The sequence below is a fragment of the Plectrocnemia conspersa genome, unplaced genomic scaffold, assembly GCF_051122295.1.
Source record: "Plectrocnemia conspersa isolate PC_06_02 unplaced genomic scaffold, ASM5112229v1 ptg000014l, whole genome shotgun sequence".
In the NCBI taxonomy this organism is placed as follows: Eukaryota; Metazoa; Arthropoda; class Insecta; order Trichoptera; family Polycentropodidae; genus Plectrocnemia; species Plectrocnemia conspersa.
In genome coordinates, this window is record NW_028277178.1 from 23357363 (window position 1) to 23373654 (window position 16292).

A 16292-nucleotide genomic window follows, 5' to 3' on the forward strand; every position below is an offset into this window, starting at 1 on the left:
CATGCGACATGATTTCCTTGAGTTTCAATAGAAGCAAAAAAGCACATTAAGTTTATGGTTTTTCCTACTGTTTTATTTAATTATAGATGTATAGTTAACCACAATTTTTTTAAAGTAGTGTCATTTTTAAGAAAAAATTTAAAAAAATTACCAAAATTATAAACAAGCAACTCTTAAAGTTTACGCCACAATATTTCATTGGCTCTCTACATTTTGTTTTTGTTTTTGCAGATAAATATGACATTGTAAGGACAACATTTTTTTACCAAAGAGAAGATAAAAACAAAATTGCTGAGTAACTAAATAAGTATTTAAAGTATTAAATGTTAAAATAGAGATAATATTAATTTTAATAAAAATATAATACAAATTGCCCTTGATTTTTTATTTCACCTCGCATATTCTTTAATACGCTTACTGTTACAATTTAAGATGTAAAAGGCAACGGTACCGTGTAAAGATTTAAAAGTAAGGACCGTCTCGAGCACCTTTCCGGGAGGCAGTCCGTTTTTTTTTTTTTTAATTTTTGTTTATTACATAATTAAATAATACATTTTTATAAACATATATATTTACATTTCATTGGTTGCTGGTTAATTACCATTATCACAATTTACGATTGATTAGCTAAATTAAGAGGAATTACAAAAATAAGAATAATAAAAGAACATAAAATACGTTAAGTTTAGGTCAAAGTACATAAACACCTTTAACAAAAAAAAAAAAAAAAATTATAAATTATAAACATATATTTTTAATATAAAACTCGTGGACCTGGAGCTGTTAAATTAATAGATAAAATTTATGCGTCAGAGCAAGATGTGCTTTGGCATTTTGTGTTTATATTTAAATTGGAGTTTGTTTTTGTCGTAATCACCGATTCTTGAGATTAACGGGTTAGTATGATTTCGCGGTATTTTTTTATAATAATTATTAGTATGGTGGTGAACATGTTCTTTAATAGTTGGAATTAAATATTTATTATGAAGTTTTTTGAGGTTAGTATAAAAAGGTGTATTATAAATTATTTTTATAGCTTTATTTTGCACAACTTGTAGCTTAGAAAAGTTAGTATTACACGTATTACTCCACACTGGGCAGGCGTAAGTCATTGCCGGTCTGATTAATTGCTTATATAATAGAATTTTATTTTTAGTATTTAGCGCACTTTTTCGATTAAAAATTGGTTTTAACGCCGCAATGGCTGCGAGCCCTTTAGATTTAAGTTCGGTTATATGTTTATTAAATTTAAGCTTGGAGTCCAGGTGAATTCCGAGGTACTTAACGCTCGCCTTCCATTCTATACACTTTCCCTGCTCGCTTATAATAGTCGGGGGCAAAGGTTGTCTTCGAGTTGTAAAAATTATAGCCTCCGTTTTGTCCTGATTTATTTTTATTTTCCACTTTTTGAAATAATTACTTAAGAGAGTTAAGGATTTTTGCAATTTTATTGAAATAGGCTTAAGACCGTAAGAGCTACTCATTATCGCCGTATCATCGGCATACATTGAAAGACAAGTATTTTTTAAAATAGGTATATCATTTGTGTACAAAATGAAAAGGAACGGTCCAAGTAAACTCCCCTGAGGAACACCAGCTGGGATATTACGCGGTATCGATTGTTCATTATTTACTGAAACAACATAACTTCGACGATCAAGATAGGAGCGTAACAAGTGTAGCAGATAGTTAGGGGTTTTATATTTGTGGAGTTTGTAAATCAACCCATCATGCCACACAGTATCAAACGCTTTTTCCACATCTAACAATAAGAGTCCCGTTGATTTTTTCATGTTAAAATTAGCAGAGATGTGCTCTGTTAACCTATTGAGCTGATGAGTCGTAGAGTGGTTTTCGCGGAAGCCAAATTGTTCATTGATAATTTTATTCCCCAAAGATCCCTTTAAACGTGATAAAATTATTTTTTCAAATAGTTTACTGAATGACGGTAATAAGCTTATTGGACGATAATTAATTGCGATAGTGTTATCCTTGCCTGGCTTTCTAATTGGGTGGATCTTTGCGGTTTTCCAAATAGCGGGAAAGTACCCGAAAGATAAGCAGGCATTAAAAATATTTGTTAGATAATTGATGCTAATTCTTGGAAGTTGTTTTATCGTAACGTTATCTAATTTATCTATACCGGGACTTTTTCTATTCTTTAAATTTTTTATGATGTTATTAACTTCTGATAAACCAACTTTGTTCACTAAACTAATATCTACGCTAGATAAATTAATATTTCGTATCGCACGGGCGACTTTGTTGTCTATTTTTGAATCTAAGTAATTTACAGTAAGCGAATAAGATGTGGAGAAAGCGCTGGCTAAATTTTCTGCCTTATCCTTGTTCGTGCATGCGATGGTGTTTCCATTTTTTAATGGGGGTATTTCCGAATGTTTATATTTAAGTGATTTAGTTATTTTCCATAAGGAATTATCTGCCGGGTTTAGATTTTTTAGTTTACGCGTCCACGATTCGTTTTTTATTTGCTGAATTTTATCGCGAATATAACTAGTTACGCGGTTTATTACAGATTTAAGTCGCGGAGATTTATTATTTTGCCACTGTTTTCTTAGTTTATTTTTGATTTTTATTATTTCGATAAGTTGTGGAGTAAGTTGATTTTTATTATTATGATTTGTACGCGTCGGTATTGATGATATTTTGGCTTCTTCGATAACGGATGTTAAATAACTGATATCATCGTCAATTTGTTTAATGTTATGCGGAGTATAATTCTGTCGCTCATCTTGCAAACGAGACTCGACTATATCTTTAAACTTTTTCCAGTCAGCTTTTAAATAGTCAAAAAGCGTTTCAGAGACTACCTCCGCTGAACCCTCCAGCGAGAATAACACTGGAAGATGGTCAGAAGACAATGCCTGAACGCAATACATTTCTGACGTATTTAAGTTACCCTTGACCAAAGCAATATCCAGAATTGACGGCGTCATGTGATTGGAAGGGTAATGCGACGGTGAATTTGGAAAGTTAACAATCGTGTCAGAGTCGCTCAAGTAGTTAAAAAGTGACGCTCCAGATCGATTTGCCCCAGAACAGCCCCAATGCATATGACGGGCATTGAAGTCCCCAGTCAGAATGACCGAGTCTCCTAGAGAAAATATCGAATCTAGATCACTCCGGAGCAGTTCGTCACTAGGCGAATTATACCCCGCAGCAATTATTATTATTTTATTTTTATGAATAATTTGAATCGCGACGGTTTCTAGATTATTAGTGTTAGTGTTTATACGTGCGTGTTTTATCGATTTTTTAACAAATATCGCGACCCCTCCGCCTGGCCTTGAGGGTCGGTCCCTCCGAATGCAGGCAAAGTTAGATAAATATACGTTAACATGTGGTTTTAGATAAGTTTCGGTGACTACGACAATATCAAGTTTGTACTCACTGATTAACAGCTCCAGCTCTCCGGTTTTGTTACGGATCCCACGGGAATTCCACGTCATGAGTTGAATGTCTTCTTTAGAAGAGGTCATCGAGATACTCGACCATCATCAAAGCAATTTCAATTTTGCTAGCGCACTTTCCGGCCTTAGTTCGGATTTCCTGGAGGATAGTCAGCATCCTGCGAAGCTCATCAGTAGACATGGCTTCTGATGAGGGCTTCTCAGACTGTCGGGCTTGGGGGCGTTGTTGCGTCTTAATTGGGGTGGCTTCCGGGATGATAGTCGGTTTTTTCACTGCTGGTTTCGTTGGCCGAAGGGCAGGAAACTGACTCTGTTCCAGAGCGAACGTTGGCTTGGGTGCGGTCAGTACGGCGGTATGTGGCTTTTGCTGCCTCTTCTTCATCTGCAGGAGATATTCTGTCCTGCGAGGACAGTCCTTGTAGTTGGCCGGGTGACTTCCGCTGCATCCAGTGCAGGTTGCTGGCGTCTCTCGGTCTTTTTTAGTGCATTCGGAAGTGGCGTGGTTTCCTGTGCATTTCACGCATCTGGGGTCTCGTTGGCAGTTCCTCGCAGCGTGGCCATACTGCTGGCATCTGAAACATTGAGTCGCGTGCGACTTATTACGCTTGTATTTTTCAAGCGTGGCCTTAGTGAAGCAAACGTACCGGATGCTTCTTATGGACGTCACCGTCGTCTCAGCGGAAAACTGCGTCAGGTAGAGCCGCGAGGAGGTCTCAGGCAGTCCGTTTTAATACGTTGATTTCGTATATCGAAGTGTACATAAGCGAATGGTTAAAGCTCGTAGTGGCCATCGGCACGTAGTCGCGTTTGTCGTCGTTGAATTTTACAAGGTGCACGTACGAAACGCCACTCGGCACGGCACCACCGGGACGCCTTTTCACAACTTCCGGTGGCGCTGCGCTTGTAATCTGATTCGAAAACATTTACAGATAACAGCCGAAAGTCAAACTTCGAGCGAGGACATGACAACCGGCTTGTGTACCGTTAATCCGGGTATTATTAATTAATGTCGCGTTTACTTTAACTTCAACCATAATACGACGTTAGACACAAAGCCGTTCGGTAATTGAACGACATTATATACTAAATTAATAAAGCGTGTCTCACACGAAGGCAGTCATGCGTGGTTATTTAGTGAGCAGTGGCAGTTAATTTGGTGTAATTTATATTTGAGTTGACATTGTAAAACGATACGGAAATGTCGTATATTAATATAAAAATAGAATACATCGTGAAAATATTAAATTAAGACTGAATTAAATTATTAGTTAGATTTTCTCGAAAATTTACATTGCTTGATTTAGTTCATGATAATACTAAAGTTAATAATATACAGGCGGCCCTCGACTTTCGCACAATTCGCTATTTCGCATATTTAAAAAAACAACATTTTTTTAGTTTAATTTTTTTTTTAAAAAAAAAATAATAAACATGGATGAAAAACGGAAAAACTTCAGTGTTGATACTAACAAAAATAAATCAAGGACTCATAAACTTCACACGATTCGAGACAAAGATGGAAATTATTAGACGTTCTGATAGCGGTGAATCTTTTGCTTCAATCGGACGTTCGTATGATACAAACAGGCCTACAATATGTTCAATTTTGCAAAATAAAAATATAATTAAGGAATACGTTCAAAATTGTGGAAATTCAAGATATATTTCTACAATCATTAAAGATGTTTCCAAAAAAACATGGATGAAATGGAAAAATCTTTGTCATCGTGGATCGATGACCAACGTCAAAAAAATGTCACCCTGAGTATTTAAATTATTCAAGCAGAAGCTCTTAGTTTGCACAAAGATTGGAAGGATAGGTTAAAAAAAGATTTTAGCACGGTTTTTCAAGTAAGTAACGGTTGGTTTTACAATTTTAAAATGAGGTATTCTTTTCATAATAATAAATTTGCTAGAGAATCGGCTGATGCGGATAAAGATGCTACAATAGAATTTATTTCCGAATTATCCAAAATTATTGAAGATGGAAAATATTCCTCTAGCCAAATATTTAACATAGATGAGACAAGTTTATTTTTGAAAACTCTTTAACAATGAAAAATATGAATGTAGCCTTCACGCATCTTGACAACTTTTTAAATATTATAGAAGATTGTGATCCCAACGCATATCTCAAATGCGTAGGGCGATCAATAAAGACATAGCATGTTATAAAATACTATATGAAAAAAAAAAAAAAAGAATAGTGGAACACAGTTAACTCTTGATAAATTTTCAAAGGAAACACCAGCAAACCCCACTTAAACATGTCTCTTAAACGCCACTTAAACATCTTATATTTACTTGATAAAAAAGTATTTTAAAATGCACACAATTTCATTTTTTTTTTACTTTCCTTTACTTTCGAACATTCAACATTCGCACACATTTTCACGAACTAATTATGTGCGAAAGTCGAGGGCCGCCTGTATATATATATATATATATATATATATATATATATATATATATATATTAATAATATATATATATATATATATATATATATATATTAATAATATATATATATATATACATATATATATATATATATATATATATATATATATATATATATATATATATATATATATATATATATATATATATATATATATATATATATATATTAATAATATATATATATATATATATATATATATATATATATATATTTATATATATATATATATATTAATAATATATATATATATATATATACATATATATATATATATATATATATATATATATATATATATATATATATATATATATATATATATATATATATATATATATATATATATATATATATATATATATATATATATATATATATATATATCCTTGCGAAAGCTCTCGAGCCGACGCCAGACTCCAACCCCCGTGTGCGATCGTCAAAGCCCCGCAGACCAGCGGAAGGTCACTCCTCTCTGAGGAACCATTCCCGGCACCGCAGCCCGCCGCGTTATCGCGACGACCTTGAGCGCCGCGCCACAGCCCAACGGCTCTTTCTCCCCTCGCCAACCGTCAATTTGGTTTGTTATTTCCATGCGATCTTAATCTTCAATTTCAAACAAGTGACAGTTAAAACGCCGTTAGTTTACGTGTCCACCGCCCGCACGCGAGGGCGCCACCCGCGCCCCCGTCCAAGCCCGTCGCGCAACACCGCTCAGTCTTGCGAAAGCTCTCGAGCCGACGCCAGACTCCAACCCCCGTGTGCGATCGTCAAAGCCCCGCAGACCAGCGGAAGGTCACTCCTCTCTGAGGAACCATTCCCGGCACCGCAGCCCGCCGCGGCCCACCCCCCCCCCCAAGGAGCGCCACGAAATCCAATCAGACTCCAGTTGGTGTCCACCCGGCTCTGTGCCCACGGGCATCTTCCAGTGGGAAACCGCATTCTGTCGGAATCCCACTAGACCCACTGTTAAATCGGCGACAAGCCAGCTTCTTATTGGAACACCAGATTATCACCAGTCATGACCCGCTCCCCGCGCTCCAGCCCTGGAAAGAGGCTCCCGCAGGCAACCATGGACTCCCCCGACGAAAATCGGCTACCGACAACCACCCCAGATCTGACATCCGGGATCTCAGAAATCCTGGAGCTTGTCGGTAAGTCCGGCAACCTCCGAGCTGACCTAAGGGCAGGCATTAAAACTACCTGCAACAGTCTTCTCCAATCGACCAAACTGCAAGAACAGTACACCCGCCGGCTCGAAACAGAACTGGCTGCACTCAAGCTAGAAAAATCCGAGGCCCTTCTCGCCCAAGAGAGGCGACACAACGAGCAGCTCTTCGCTCTCAAAACCAAAACACTTCAGGCCTCCTCTCTAACCCCAACTTGGGCCCCAGTGGCCCCAGCTCGAGGCAACACCACCTCGAGACAAGATTTTCCTCCGCTTCCCACCCCATCCCACGTCACTACAATCCGCTCCTCAACGGCAACAGACACCCCACAGCAAGTTATGGACAAGGTAAAGGCATCCATCAAACCCGCCACTCTCGGCGTCGCCATCAGCGGAATAAACCCAACCAAAAACGGAGTAAAAATTTTCTGCGCGGACAAATCCAGTGCCACGAAGATCACCGCGGCCATAAACAAAACCCCTTCGCTCAGGGCCGACGAGGCCCCCAAGAGGCGCCCCCGGCTCATCCTCGTCGGCGTGTCATCAGACACGCCCGAAGAGGACGTCCCCCAGGCTCTCCTCGCTCAAAATGAGCTCACACTCCCCAGTGCAACCGACTCCTCTATTACCGTCTGCTTCGCGGGGAAAAACCGCAAGGCGAACCTCAAAAACCTCATCATCGAGGTCCACCCGAGTCTTTTCGCACCCCTCATCGCTCTAGAGCGTGTAAACGTAAATTTCCAGCGCGTTCGAATCTTCGAAGCTCGCGTCACCAGCGCCTGTCGAACCTGCCAAGGATACGGCCACTCCACCAAAGCATGCAGAAACAAGCCCGCATGCGAAAAGTGCCACCAAGGGCACAAATCAGAAGACTGCAAGGCGGAGCACCACAAGGGGTGCTTCAACTGCGCCCTCGTCAGGAAGCCTGCGGACCACAAAGCCGGATCTCCAGACTGCCCCGTCTACCTCCGCCACCACACCACTGCCACCAGGGCAATCGACTATGGGTATTAAAGTGGCCCAGGCGAATCTCCAGCACTGCGAAAGAGCCACCCACTCTTTCCTTCACTCTCTCGCCGAGGGCGGCTTCGACATCGCGCTCGTCCAGGAGCCCTACACCGGAGCCAACGGACTCCTCCGCGCCCAGATCTACCCCGGACTCACATTCCAGAGCCCCAAATCGAACGCGGCCCTACCGTCCAGAGCCGCCATCTTAGTCTCCAACAGACTCGCCCGCAGGTGCAGCACCATACACCTAGCTCATCTCGCCACCGACACGAAGGTCCTCGCCAGAATCACCGTCGGAACGCGCACCATGGTCTTCGTCTCCATATACTGCCCTCCCACGGGCGACCAACACGCCACCGCGTCCAGCCTCGACGTAATTGGGGCGCTGGCTGACGACCCGGAGATCATCATAGGCATGGACGCCAACGCCAAACATCCCTGGTGGGGCGCCAGCAAGGCCGACAAACGCGGAGAGCTGCTCGCTGACGCCGCCTGCGAGCACGGCCTCTCCGTCATAAACGAGGGCCACGAGCCCACATTCCAGACTCACCGAGCCGGAAGAGTATTCTCCTCGAGCATTGACGTCACGCTGGTCTCGGAGACGCTGCTAAACGTGACCTCCGGATCGACCGTCGACAGGGAACTGGCCGCGCTCTCGGATCACAACGCCCTCGTTTTCGAGCTCCACCTCGAGGCGCAAGAACTGCTCCCACCGGACACCACATACCTATTCAAATCCAACAAAGCGAACTGGTCGAAGTTCGAGGCAAACCTAAAGAAAGAACTCCAGACCCGCGGCCTTGCCTCCGAAGAGATGGACCAAGTGACCTCCGGAGGTGAGGTCGAAAGACTGACCGCCGCGTGGACGTCGGCCGTAACTGAGGCCTGCCGCACGTCCATGCCCACCATCCAGCCTCTCCGAGGAACCAATCCCAGGCCGTGCCCCTGGTGGAACGACGACCTCGCGAGACTCAGGAAAGACGCCATCGCCGCCAAAAGGAAGTTGCAGAGCTCCTGCCCAGCAAGAAGGGAGGCCATAACCCTCCCCGCATATCTCAAGGCCAGGACCGACCTCAAGGAGAGCATCGCAAGAGCCAAGACGGCTTCATGGAGGACCTTCTGTTCCTCGCAAAACCCCGAGTCGATCTGGAACACCATCAACAAGATCCTGAAGCGGAGGGCGAAAGCTCCTCCAGCAACCCTAAACATCAACGGGGTCCAAACTCAGAACGCCCAAGAAACAGCCTCCGCTCTAATCAGCTACTTCTTTCCGGACGACTCCCCGACGACGGACACAGAGGAACAAGCCTCTCTTCGGGCCGCCACCCGCTTCCCGGGGTCCTCCGGCCCAAACGACCCGCCCTTCACGACGCACGAGGTCCTGGCCGCGCTCGAGAGCGTCAGCCCGAGAGGAGCCCCGGGTCTGGACCACCTAACGCCGGACATCTGCCTCAGGGCGGCCCGAACCGCCCCCGACGTCCTAACGGCCCTCTTCAATGCCGCGCTGCGAGCGGAGCGCTTCCCCCGACAGTGGAAGACCGCAATAGTCAAGGCGATCCCCAAACCGGGCAAAGATCCTGGGTCGGGCTCAGCCTACCGCCCAATCGGTCTCCTCCCGGTCTTCGGAAAGGCGCTGGAGAGACTTGCGACAGACAGGATGACCCACGCCACGCGCCCCAAGCTCAGCAGGCTGCAGTATGGATTCACCAAGCAGAGGAGCTCCACAGACGCACTGATGGACGCCGTCCGTCACATCACCCTCCACGCCACACGAGAGCGACTCGCAGCCGTCATCTCCCTGGACATCAAGGGAGCGTTCGACCACGCCTGGTGGCCGCTGATAATACACCAGCTAATGGACAAGGGTTGCCCGAACAATATCCTCAGATTACTCTCAAACTACTTCGAGGACAGGGAGACCCAAATTCACCACGCTGGCGCCACGGCCGTCAAACGTCCCACCAGAGGCTGCGTGCAGGGCTCGGTCTGCGGGCCCTCGATGTGGAATCTCATCGTGGACGAGCTCCTCCAACAAAACTTCGGTGAAAACGTCAGGATGCAGGCCTTCGCCGACGACATCCTGCTCATCATCGACGCCCCCGACACCCCAGAACTAGAGCGAACCGCGAACGCCGCCCTGGCGAGGGTCTGCGAATGGGGCGCCAGAGCCAAGCTCACGTTCTCCCAGGAGAAAACTCAAACCATCGTCGTCACCAGAAAAAGAAAGTGGGCTCCCCCCAACATAACCATGGAGGGAAAGCCGCTGACCGTCGGCAGGACGCTGAAAGTCCTGGGAGTCATCCTGGATGATAAGCTGTCCTGGACGAGCCACGTGGACCACGCCTGCGCCAAAGCTGTCAAGATGGCTAAATTAGTCACCCGCGTCGCCCGCGAGGGATGGGGCCTCTCCCCGGACGTCGTCGACGCCATATACCGGGGCGCCGTCGAGCCGATGATAACATATGCCGCCCCGGTATGGAGCGAAGCCGCCCACAGGAGCTCCATCGTCAAAAAACTGACCTCAGCCCAGCGCCCGTTCATGCTGAGAATCACGCGGGCATTCCGAACGGCTCCCAACGTCGCGATCGAGGCCCTCTCGGGCATCCCTCCCATGGACACCCGGGTAAAGCAGCTCACACAAATATACAACGCTAAGCGAACCCACCGCCTCGCCGACCACCTACCATCCGACCGACTCCTGGACGCGGCCGTGGACGTGGCAACACTCCCACACCCAGCTCTCAGGATTCCGGCGGACGTCACCATCGAGGGCTCTAGGGCCAACCACCCCGCCTCCCCCCTGCCGTCGGACATCAACATCTACACCGACGGCAGCAAGACGGAAAGCGGCGTCGGAGCTGCGTTCCACGCCGTCAACAAAAATGGAACCACCATCAAGGAGCGCAAGCTCCGACTCGAGGACTACTGCTCGATTAGTCAGGCAGAAAATCTAGCCATCAATGCGGCTCTGGAGTGGGTCTCGGGCGTTCACCCCACCCCGACGACAGTGCACGTTCTATCTGACTCCCAGAGCGCGCTGCGCTCCCTCCAGAACGGCAACTCCACTTCCCCGATCGTCGTGGAAACGCTGGCTCTCGTGCGGTCCCTAACGACGCGCAACACAAGCGTAAAACTGTTTTGGACCCCGGGGCACGCCAACAACGCCGGAAACGACAGGGCCGACACGCTCGCTAAGGAAGCAGCGGAAACGCGCAATATGCGCAAAGCATACACGCGCTTTCCGCTCACCTACGCCAAGACAATCCTCAAGGAGGAACTCCAGCGCGTCTGGAACGCTCGCTACATCGAGTCACCGCGCGGGTCGCACGCGAAGACTTTTCTCCCTGACATCGCCTCCGCCATCGCCTTCCGACAAAGGAATACGCCGTCTCCAGGCGCCACGCAGATCATCACGGGACACGGGCCCTTCAATGCATACCTCAAAAGGTTCAAAATCACGGAGGACCCCAGCTGCCCCTGCGATGACCACTCCACCCAGGACCCCGACCACCTGCTGTGGCACTGCCCCGCCCTGGAGAGAACAAAGCACCACCTGCTGCAGAGTTGCAGAAGAGAAAATACAGGGAGAAAAAACTACGCAGCCATGCTCAAAAACCCCCGACTGGAGAAGGGGCTACTCGAGCTGATGAGGAGCGCAACAGCCACCAGCAGAAGTATGCACCGAGAGGTGCCAACGACCTAAAACAACAACAAAAACCCCACCACACGACATATCGCACACCCCCCTCCTCCCAGCTCCCACCCATCCTCCAGCCCTGTACATAACAAGCAGGGCCACCCAAAACAAACCATTGTCGATATATATATATATATATATATATATATATATATATATACATATATATATATATATATATATATATATATATATATATATATATATATATATATATATATATATATATATATATATATATATATATATATATATATATATATATATATATATATATATATATATATATATATATATATATATATATATATATATATATATATATATATATATATATATATATATATATATATTAATAATAAATCGATTATGTAAAATTGTATGTATTGTTTAAATGACTAAAATAAAATTCCGCAAAAAAAGCTTTGGTTTTACTCTCAGATTGAATAGAGTGCTTCAAATCTGTTTTTTGTGGATGCACCTAACCAGTCGGCGCCAGAGCGAGGGACCTCTTTTGAGCTTGAATTCCCAAACTCCTAAGAGGAAGTAAACTCTGTGACTACCCAACCGAGGTAGCGTCCTTTGGACTACCAATGAGTAGCAAAGCATTACATTTCAACGTAAGCTGGCCAAAGGGCTCGGCCCTTAGGGACCGAGGGCTAAAGTTGAAACTGAGACATCACTAAAAGGGATGTAACAAGGATGAAACGCACCGAAATGCAATAGCATGTAAAGCTAATGCTATGCAAATGCAATGCAACTGATTTGCAGGTAGTCAGAAAAGCGTTTTCCAGAACGCTCGGGAGAAACACTACTGAGACAAATAACGTAATACTACTGGGGGTAGATCCCGCTCATCCAGCCCTTAAAAGCTGGATGTCACCCATTGGGTTGGACTCGTAGGGCCCTAGTACTGGTAACGGCAGTGGTTTTTGCAATGGATGCTAAAAGGTAGTCAGTCTGCACCTAACCAGTCGGCGTCAGTCGACCACATGCTAGATATTCGTCGATAACAGTGTGAAACAGCGAAGGATCCCTCTTGAGGTTAAGCCCCAAACCCTTGAGGGAAAGTAAACTCTCAAACTAGTAATGCATAGCATTTCAACGCAAGCAAGCCAAAGGGCTCGGTCCTTAAGGAATTGTGGACTCTTGAGGAACTTCAGGATGGATGAGATATCTTTTAACAATCGGCCGCCATAGAGGACGAACTGTCTACGATTGCTCAAATAACTCAATGGACAACTCGAAGAATAATCAAGTTAGATTATCTGAGCAACCGAGTTCCGACATTTTTTAATAATAACCCATGTCAAACTTTGTCAAAGGCTTTTTTAAAACCAATATATATGAGGTATACTTATACTCCCATATTAAGAGTTTTTTTAACTGTTTTGGCGAAAACATGCTGATGATCCAACATAACTTACCGATAGTCTAAAAAAATGTATGTATGGATAATTATTTTTAATAATTTAGCAGAAATTGACAACATTGCGAGCAGTTTATAGTTCTTGATACACAATTTGTAACATTTTTTATGAATAGAATGACTTTCGATCAATTTTAAGGATCAGGAAATGATCGTCTTAAGAATCAAATGAGACTGACTATGCAAAACTCACAAATTTAAATTGAAAACCAAATCAGGCTCAGAAAAACACCATTCAAAAAAATTCTCAAATATGTATTAAAGATCTAAATGTGACGAGTTTTTTTAATTGCAAAATCAAAAATTACTTGAAAAGAGTGAAAATAGAATTAAATGATTTTTAATGTCATATTATACTAATAATTGTACAGTTATGCAATTTCGGGTATTATAAAATTTATTGACCTACAGAATAGATTAATTTTGTGTAATATTTTCCTTACATAAAGATGGTTTTGGAATTACACAATTTTTTATACTTTTGTGTAGCACAATACCATATTTATATGAGAAAACTAAGCAATATTTTGTAAACCGTTTTTCGCTTTCGTAAGCGAAACCCTCAGCAATATTTTGTGAGCTGTCTAAAGTTTTTTAATCTAAGTTCATCATTTTCGAACTCGACTAAATAGCACGTTTAGTGTTAAAATATTCCAATAACTTTTGTAATAACTGCGATGATAAGATATTATCAAACACTTAACGCCCGCTACTAATGATAATAATACTAAACAAAGACCAAAATAAAAAAAACCAGAACCACACATTTTTTGGAGATTTTACTTCAAACCAGAAACTACCTTAGTAATTTAAGGCAACATTTATTTATATTTTTTTATTAATAATATAGCCAGGGTAAATTGTGCAGGAAGAATATTTTAAACATTTGAAACAAAAAATTACGATGCGTTTGACAAAGCAGTACAGACTCTTTAGATTTTTCTACGTCTGCCTTAATCTATGCAAAACCTTGCTTATTTAATAGGTCACAAAGTAAAATAGATTTTAGTACATTTTACTTTAAATAGGAATAAAATAAACTGTGGTCGAGAAACGTGCCTCAATCGGTATTATGCTTAATTTACCCACAGGAGAAATTAGCATAGCATAGTACCGCTTTTATTCCTTTTTACATAATATCTATAGAAACATTTTCAAAGTCACGAACAATTTTCATTTTAAAAAAAATTTAACACTAAAATGAATAGTCAAAAATTACATAATAAATAACCATAACTTCAATTTAAAATATCGATTACAAGCTATATAACGGTAAAAAACAATAAAAATAACTATTTGTTTTAATTTAATTTGTCATAATCTATACATTAAATAATCGAAAAGTGCATCACCGACATTGCCTTCTACGAATGTATTCGAGGTTTTAATGCTATATAAGCCACTGTCTATAAACATTCGCTTATTCACAAAAAATACAGCTCAGAAATGGTTAAATCGCTTTGAACATCAATTCAGTAAAGAACTTTTATTTTTATTTTAGAGGACAACTGTAAAACATATTTTGGCGAACGAAAGAATGTGTCGCTGCCATCAATCAGTGTTACTAGAGTGCCGCTTAGTTTTTGACTATAGTAAATAAAGCAGTCGTCTACAACATATTCATATAAATTCAGTCTAGAAGTCTAAAAGTGTCTTAGCTTGCTCTATAGCGCCTCAAATTCTTTCAACATTTATCATGTATTTACTTAATTAACACAGGGGATAAGATATTACGCCTCTATATGAACATTAAACAATAAAAAGAATGCGTAAATTTAATCTGCAAGCAAACATGGGTTTAGAATAAAGACATAATATATTGGGAACATCGTGAGAAAAAACACACAACATCAAGATTTTAGAATAATAATTGGAGGTGAATTAATAATACAGTTATACTTTTCAGGCTATTAATAAGTAATTGACTTATAGAATGGATGGAAAAACCTATAACGACTGGCAAAAGTAGTTCGTTACATACGACAAAATCGTCGATATGAAATGATCTTACAGTAAGATGATGCTTGCTTTCATATCTTTAATCCCACTTGAATGGTCACTAGAATTGATATTATGGCATCGAAAATCATGCAATACTGGTACAAAATTATATTTAATATAAATGAGATATACATCATTTCTATGTCACATTGGTTACATCAAATTAATATGATTAATAAATTATCTGTATTAGACGTAACATGATATTATATCAAATATTAATGATAAATAAATAATTAAATAGCGTTCATATTAAGACAGATAGCTCTGAAATGAAACCACAAAGCAGTTGTAAAGTTAGCAATAATTACGAAAATCCTTATCTACGACATTATGGTCGGAGATGAAATATTTTAGCGAGTTTGTTCGAACGTCGTCCATAATTGCGTAATTACGCAAGTCACGTAATTGGGATTAAAGCGTTCGGGAGCGTTAATGCGAATTACGTTCGTGGACCTCCGCTTGCTCAGGTTAGGTTTACACTTTGACCTAATGTATTATGCAGACGGATTCGTGAGGATTAGCCGATATAGCACCCACGTCATATTACATCGTCGCTATCGTCTCGGCTGGGCCGAAATTAAACCTACTTGACCATAGCGCCCTCACTTTGCGCGTGCCGCTCACACACGGCGTACAAAAACTTAAAGCCCACCCCATCCCCCATGAATTATTCATGTATAGAAAAGCGGCCGAAATAATAATTCAGCCACGACGCATATTTTATAACTGTTAAGGTAACCCAATTTGAGAAACCCTCTCAAGGTAGATGGCGAAATTATAATATGTGCCGAAGGCAACGAGAGTGTGGAACCGAAAAATATTTATCTATTTTTAAAAATGCGATAAAAAAATATCTATATTCAGAGATGATCAAGAAATTCAGATATTCCGCGTCTAATACTAAAATATGAATTAGAATAAATTTTTATATTGTTGATAGTCTACTTAAACAATTTTTCAATCCACAAATGGATAAACCCTATATAAGGAAAAGAAACGCCGACCAATCTCTCAATCGGTTCAAAACCATCATGTATCTAGTTCATACTGCGGTGATATTTCAATAATTTAGCGATGTGTATACAGACTACACC

General features: G+C 42.0%; 1 protein-coding gene across 1 annotated transcript in view; it reads right to left on the bottom strand.

Annotated features, from left to right (window-relative positions):
- LOC148226544 (cell adhesion molecule Dscam2-like) overlaps positions 1-16292 on the bottom strand; it is a 234248-nt gene that overhangs the window by 85101 nt on the left and 132855 nt on the right. The window lies entirely within an intron of this gene.